Below are 7,962 nucleotides of genomic sequence, written 5' to 3'. Positions count from 1 at the left end.
CGGCTCCCTCGGCCAGCAAAGTGAGATGAGTGCCGCAACCCCAGAGTTGTCTGCGACTGGACTTAACCGTTGGGTCCTTTACCTTTATTTCTCTGCAAGGAGGAAGGAAATGGGGAAAGCTTTCCAATTGTTTTCGGACTGTAGGGGCTTACATCTCCCTGCAAAAAACAGTCTGGCAAGTATCTGTTAAGCTGAGCAAACTATCAATATGTGTAAGAGATTCAGGAACTAAAGTATTTACCTGTGGTCTAAACCACTGAGCCTAGGGCTTGCCGATCAGAAGCTCGGCGGTTCGAATCCCCGCGACGGTGTGAGCTCCCATTGCTTGGTCCCTGCTCCTGCCAACCTAGCAGTTCGAAAGCACGTCAAGTGCAAGTAGATAAATAGGTACCACTCCAGCGGGAAGGTAAAGCGCGTTTCCGTGCGCTGCTCTGGTTTGCCAGAAGTGGCTTAGTCATGCTGGCCACCTTGAGGCATCATGACCCAGAAGCTTTCCTCAGACAAATGCTGGTTCCCTTGGCCTATAGAGCGAGATGAGCGCGCAACCCCAGAGTCGTCCACAACTGGACCTAATGGTCAGGGGTACCTTTACCTTTTAAGGCATTATCTGGTATCCTGGCAGACAGGAGAGAAGCAACACTCTCAAAATTTCTGCTGGAGACCGCCTCTTTCTGTGATGTAGGTATGGTGTTTTGGGGGTGGTGTTGGGTTACAGGGTGGGCAATTTCAAAAGTCTTCTTAGGGGCTTGCGCACCATTGTTCTGGGTCTCTCCTACCTCCTTGCAAGGAGGGGAGGGAACTTTGCTGCAACAGAAAAATAAAGATCTGCCTTGCTTTATATGGATCTTGCCTCCATCCATTCATCTCTGACTGATCATGGGCTTAGGGGGACTCAGTCCCTTGGGGAGTTGGGCTGCAAAAGCCAAACCCCCTGTTTTTTCTATAACATAATATACCGTAAATCAGAGCCAGCTGATCTTGGTTTTCTTGATGGCATCTGTCTGTCTCAGGAAGGGTGGTGTGCCATTGGGGAGCAAAGTGAACTCGTGCGAGAGTTACAGCTCCTGCTGTGGCTGTTGAGACCAATGCAGGAGAGACATGTTTTGTTGCAGCTGGGGCAGACGAGGGCATCCAGTTGTGCTGGTGCAGGTGCACCATGGAGTTTCTACAGGAAAACACATGGTGTTTACCCTGTTGGAAGCCTCTGGTCAGTTTCAGCACAGTTGTCAGTTTGCAACCCAGAGTTCCCCCCTTAAAATCTGGGAATGGGGCTTTTCCTGCCTCTCTTCCATCTGGTGCTGCCATTCACACACTTATTCACCAAGCAGGTTGGTAGGGTGGGGGTTGGGAGTTGAGACAAATGATAGAAGCAGATGAAAAAAATGGATGGGAGAGTCCATGACTGCCTCACCAGCCACAACCCCCTCCATTGGAGTTCTCCAATGCAGCCTGGAAAAAAAGGAAATGTCCTGGATTCATGCAGACTGCTCAACTCATGGCTGGTTGCACATTTTCAATGTATGCATTTGTACTGCAGTGACTGGGGGTATGAAACAACATTTGGGAGGGTATCCTTTTCGTTAGAAGGCTGTTGAGGAAGGTGCCTCCAAGGTTCAAGTCTCTGTCACAGTGAAAATGTCCTGTGGCATCTGAAAAATCAACCAGTTTATAGTGACGTGCACTTTCAAATCCATAATCAAGGGTTGATTTCACAAAGTGCAAATTATTAACATATAAATACAAATTTAATAAGCCTAACCTAACTTTCACCAGATACATGGAGTAAATTGGAAGTGCACACTCGGCGCTGAGGTGCACTGGAAGAGAGAAAAAACCAGTGAACAAGATTTTAAGGTAACACAAGTGCAAGGAACACATTCAGATAGCAAGATACAAGACACAAACAAAACATGACCTACATTTTCTGGAACATCAGAGCTTGAATACTGTGTGCCACAGCAGATAATGCTGTGGCCTTGGCCTTGCGAAACCTGGTTTCAAAATCCAACTCAGCCACAAATCATACATATTATCTTTCAATATCTGTAGATCATTTAGGGAAAAAATGCAAGTTATTATGATTGTGTAAATTAAGGAAAGGGTTTATTGGCTTGTTATTCTTTGTTTTACTTTGTGATGTATTCTTGTGTATTTTTAGTTTATAGTAAATGAAGCTTCCTTAAAGGTGAATTCTAACAAGACTAACATATTCTGAGGTTTTCCTGTGTTTTCCTCAATGTCACGCAGCCCTGATGGTTAACAGTTTATATTGACCTGAGTTATTCCAATAAAGAATGTAGAAATCTTCCACTATAACAAAACCTGTGTTTTCTGTGTCTTAGATTATGTGTTCTAAGCGTAGCTGTCAACCTTTCCCTTTTTTGCGGGAAATTCCCTTATTATAGCATTGGGAAACAGCAGGGAGGGTTGACAGCTATGGCTAAGTATCTTAAGATTTGCAGTATCTGAAAACCAGTGTTTGATATATTGGGGGGGGCAGAGGGGATCCGCCCCCACCTTACCTTTTGTGACGGCTTCTTTGGTTGCTTTTAGAAGAGGGGAAATGGTGGTGACTCGAGGGTGGGGCTCATGAACTTCTTTTAAATCCCCTTTACCTCCCCTCCTCCCATTTGAACATCCTGCTTGAATCTGCGGGAGGAGAGCGGATCAAAATTTCTCTTTAGCACCCTTGCCAGAAGCCACATCATGCCAAGCTGCAGTGTTGTGCAAAGGAGCCATGAGTTGGCACCTGCCCAGTTCCATACTGTTGTACTCCCGTCAGTAATTGATACTCGGCAGCTTGTACTGCTGGTGGGCAGAACACTACAACCTTGACAGAAATGTTTCATACACATCATCACCAGCTACTACCTGGGTCAGAAGAGCAGAGGGAGGCGTTGCTTGCAACCCGGCCATCTCCTAGGCTGAACTCCATCTGAATGCAGTGAGAAAGAGCAACACGAACACTTAACACAGGGAAAACTCTGGGCATGAGACTGCTGCCACAAGCAACACAGAGAATGAATTGACCCTTCAGAGAGATGCATCGTGAGGGTTTTGCTGAGTGCTGAGAAATCAGGATAAACAGTGGGAGCTACTTTTGCATTTTAGCAGAAATATATTTAATTCTAGGCCAGTGACAGACAGTAGTTTTTTAAAAACACGAGAGAAGTGCACTCATGTGGTGTGCTACTCACATATTCCTTTTGTTCCACAGTAGTCTCTTGTATGCCTCTTTCCGGCAACTCTTGCAGCCAAGCTGGTGCCAAATGTATTGCTCTGCTTTCCTTTGGACCACACTAGTGAGGCCGAGAGAGGGGGTCTTGTTGTCTGGGCTGCCCAGGACCCCCATACACTCTGCCCAAGCGTGCGACGCAAGGAGGTTCCTATGGTGCTGCTAACACAGCAAAAACAATGCAGGAGGTAGCAGTTACAAGTTACTGGTCTCAGTTGCTGTGATTCTCCAGTGGTAATACTTCACCCCCAGAGGTGCACTCCATTGTCTCTTAAGACAATGCCAACAACAAGAAGTCTCTGGTCAAACAAGTTTTGCACGCCAAATCTGTTTACCGGGGGTAGCTGATGAACATTCATTGCTTTGACCATGGAATGAGGTGGTAACAAAGATTTCAAGTTTCTTGCAAATTACATAAAGGAAGTCGGAGAAGGATGGGGAATAAACAAGGCGAGGCTGGAGACGGCTTTCTTTTGTTGGGGTTCCTACTTCATGCCCGCAATTTAAAATGATAACACCACTTTGCAGAGTTGTTTACTTTTCTAAGCTACATGTTGTATATCAGTTGGCTGAAGGTGTTCCTAGGCCTTGCCTCAAGTTCAGTGTGATTTGCAAGTTGAGCCTATGCACTCAGAAGGAAGCACTACTGAGTTCAATGCAGTTCACTGCCAGGAAATTATGCACAGAACCACAGTTGTGCCTCATGGATGGTCAGGGATGTAAATTCATGTCTCCTGGATCAACACAGCTCCCTGGATTTTGGACTTTCCTTGAGGTTGTGGCAATGGGAGCTGTCATGATGAGCTCCTGCACTTCAAAATTTACTACCATACCACTGAATTGCCCATGGGAAACTGCTGTTGATAGACTATGTGTTAGTCCAATGCTTCAGATGCTATTGAAGCCGCTGGTCATCACTGCATATCTGCTAATGAATTTCCTAAGTGCTGCCTTTGAACAGAGGTTCCCACATTGTTCCAGATGCTCAGCCCTACTCTCTTGCCTCAGAGGGAGCTGTTGCCTGGCAACTGCCAGGAAGGGAAGACGTACCTCCATCATGGGCTGAGCATGGTCCAGCTGTCCAGCCCCAGTCCTGTGCCTAGAAAGAGGCCCTGCTGCCTACTAGGCAGAAGCCACATGGCAGCCAAAAGGAAGACCAAGGCAGGAAATGCTTGCTGACTAATCCTGACACCACAGAAGACACTCTGGCGTTTCTGTTCCTGATACAAGACCTGGATGTGATTTTTATTGAGATTTTTTAGCAAACAGTTTTGAGAGACCCTCAGCAACAAAACTATTCTAAATTAAAGGCTAAAAATAGAAAGCTGGGGTTCAGCTTTAACAGAGATGTATTTCCAGATCAAGGAATTTGTTTCACTAGATTATCTATGTGAATCATTGAGGGAAGTAGAGCCACATGCTACTGAAGAAGGAAGCCCCCTTCCCTCTGATGGTGGCGGGTGGGCTTTTAGCATATCAATAATGTTATTAAAGAGAGAGAGAGAGAGTGCACACAAATTCATCATTTCAGTGCCAATGCTCATGTAGTCAAAGGGGCACCATCCGTGCAAAAACCCGTTTCTGGAAATAGAAACAAAATATTTAGAAAATAATCCAAAAAAACAAAGATTGAGCATTCTTAGTGGTCACAGAATGTCGAGTGGCTGCTGTGGGGAAAATGGAATAGAGTATTCCCCCCCCCCAAAAAAAGAGCATGGCTGGATGAAGAGAAACCTTTTTGGCCCAGTGGGCCAGATCCTCATCAGCCCCTACCCTGTGAGCCAACTTTGACAGATAGGCAGAGCCACCCAACCTCTCAGTCATCTGACACCATCCAAGTTCCCACAGGGAACTTGCTCATGAACAAAGCAAGATGTGCAGGAAGGTCAATCCTGCTTTCCACAGGGTGCAGCTGATCCAGCCCCATACCTGACATCACTTTGACATCAAGGGAAGGCCTGTAGGGGAAACAACCTTACAGGTCAAATGGCGAGGCCTAGAGGGTCAAAACTGGCCTGTGGGCCAGATGTTCCCCACCTCTGGCCTCTGGAATAGTTTAATAACTGCAAAGCTTTGCAAAGAGCCCTGAGGAAAGCACCTTGGTTTCTAGTTCTAAGGTTTTCTTACTACGTTTGCATAGCACCTTCCCTGCAGGGACATTGAGCCGTGTGCTGGTGTCAGAACTGCGTCTTTACATCAAGTGTGAGGAAACTTTTTCAGCCCAAAGGCCACATTTCCTCACGGAGAGCCTTCCAAGGTCCACACTGCCGTAGCAGCCAAGGCCAAAGGGAAGAGCAGCCGCAGCAATGGATGTCTCTCACCTTTGTACTGCAGGTTCCATTTCAACCCCATGGAAGCCAGAGTGTTTGCTGCGTGTGCATCTTTTTGAGGCAAGCAAGAAGAATTATCCCGGTTCAAGTTCCCAGTTCTCCTCGCCCGCCATGTTTCACATGGACCCAGTCCCTCTCACATGTGGCGTCACAGCTCCATGGATGGTCAGCCATGTTGGGTTGATCAAAGGAAGCAAGCTTTTGAGGTGCATGGAGCTGTTTGGCACCATCCCAAAGCTTGTTAATGTTTGTTCTCTAGAAGGTCTCATCCATGTTGTTGCGGAAGCTGCCTATAAATGCAAAAAGGCATCTAGAGCTGAAGCAGTAAGAGGAGATTCAGGCGGCAGCCGTTCTGGAAGTATAAGCCTGGTGAGACTCTGCAATCGTGATTCCCAACCGTCATTCCATCTGGCCGTTGCAGCTAAAGCTACCAAGCCCATTTTCTTATGTGCTACATTTGCCACAAAGTAATGCACTGTCTGAAGAACTGCAGCACTATGTGTGTATGCGCACAACAACAAACACCACCATAGGGAGGTAACCTAAAACAGTCTCCCCCCACATCCTGTTACCATGGTTTCCATTCACATGTGAGCCATCAGTTTGTGACTGGAAACTTCCCCCCCCCCCCAGGCTGGGGGAACATGGAGAGAACAACTTATTATTTACAGGTAGGTAGCTGTGTTGGTCTGCCGTAGTCAAAACAAAATAAAAAAAATCCTTCCAGTAGCACCTTAGAGACCAACTAAGTTTGTTATTGGCATGAGCTTTCGTGTGCATGCATACTTCTTCAGATATAAACTTATTATTATTACTTAATATTAACTTATTATTTGCTATTGTTTAGCTAGGATCTGTGCTGATTTCCAGCAGCCTTCATGGGGGTGGGGTGGGGTGTGGTGGGCAGGGAACAGGACTCACAGCCTGAGAATCAATCAGACCCATTAGGAGTATGTCAAGTAGTGAGCCTTTTAAAAGTCTCAGGTATCACATCTCCTTGAAGTCACCGCTGATCATCGGGGAAGCAGGCAGAATGCTAACTGCAAATTGGGTTTGGGTGGGGGGGGGGAGAGAAGACATTGCAGGTCATGGGGAAGAGAAGCCACGGAAGCAGAGACGTTTTCCGACCACCACATACTCCTCCTATCCATCTCAGGATCATTTGTCCAAATTTAACAGGGTGAAACAGCCGTCCAGGTAGCCATGGATGAGCCCTCCTGGCCTGACCCAGGCAGGGCCATCCCTACCATTAGGTACAGTGAGGTACCGGTAAGCACCTTGGGCAGCATTTATAGTTGGATATATTTCCAAGTTGCCCACAGTCCGACCACACCAGTGGGTGGAGAGGGGACGTAGGTGTACATTTGACTTACAGTTTCAAATCAGATTGGACCTGGTTTGGTGGGAACTGCAAAACAGACGCATATTGCGGCTAACGTTGTGTGTCTGCGGCCTCACAAGGCAGCAGTGGGAGCGCGCTGGATGCAGAGTAAACAGGAATGTGTACACAGCCACCCTCACATGCTCCTATCTATTTCTTTATCCAGATAAGCAAAGATACATTCTGGTCAGACAAACATATTTGGGCTGTGAAGCAAGGCAAGTGGGAAGTGTGGCCTGGGGACACCTCCAAGGGCCAAACAGAGAGGCGTGGAGGGCCACAGTCTACCCTGTGACTTCTAAGCTAGCCTGCTGCCCTCATGTGCTTGGGAGGGCATCAGCCTAGTCACCAGTGTTGAAGTAAGATTCAACCACCAACGCAATCAGCTTCTATATCTGGAATGGGGAGGAGCTACCACCTTGTCTTTTACCTCAGGCAGCAAAATGTCTTGGGTGGAGCTTGCAGGTAGCTGCCCATCCAAATATACAAGTCCAAATGGTTTGGAATAGAGGTCAACTATTGGAGGCGCTGAATCTGAGAGATGTTCCCAGCTCTTCAAAGAGAAAGAGGTGTGGAGAAATTGGCTTCCTTTGTAATGGAGCTTTTCTGACAGGCCATTGAAGAGGACAGGTGTGTTGGCCTGTCCCCCCCCCCCTTATAAATGACCCTTCAGGAAAATTAGTTGCTGACCAGAGGTCCACAGGACCATCTTACGCACATCTGAGTTCAATGTGGCTTACTTCAGTGTGGGTAAATGGGTATAAGTGCAGCCTTTTAGAGAATGTACTATCTTCATTTCACAACAGAACAACTGAATAATGCAGTGGGCTCTGCAATAGGATGCTGATTCACATGTGCTGCTTGACCGTATTTGAAACCAGGTTGGCTCTTTTCTTTTCTTTTTTACATGACTTGGAGATCTGCTCAACCTGTATGTGAATGTATGCATACACAAACCATATACCATAGAATGTCAGTAATTGTTCAGCCAGTGGCAGACTTTGCCTCTCATGCTC

This window comes from Lacerta agilis, chromosome 16 (assembly GCF_009819535.1).
Source record: "Lacerta agilis isolate rLacAgi1 chromosome 16, rLacAgi1.pri, whole genome shotgun sequence".
In the NCBI taxonomy this organism is placed as follows: Eukaryota; Metazoa; Chordata; class Lepidosauria; order Squamata; family Lacertidae; genus Lacerta; species Lacerta agilis.
This window is presented reverse-complemented; position numbering follows the sequence as displayed.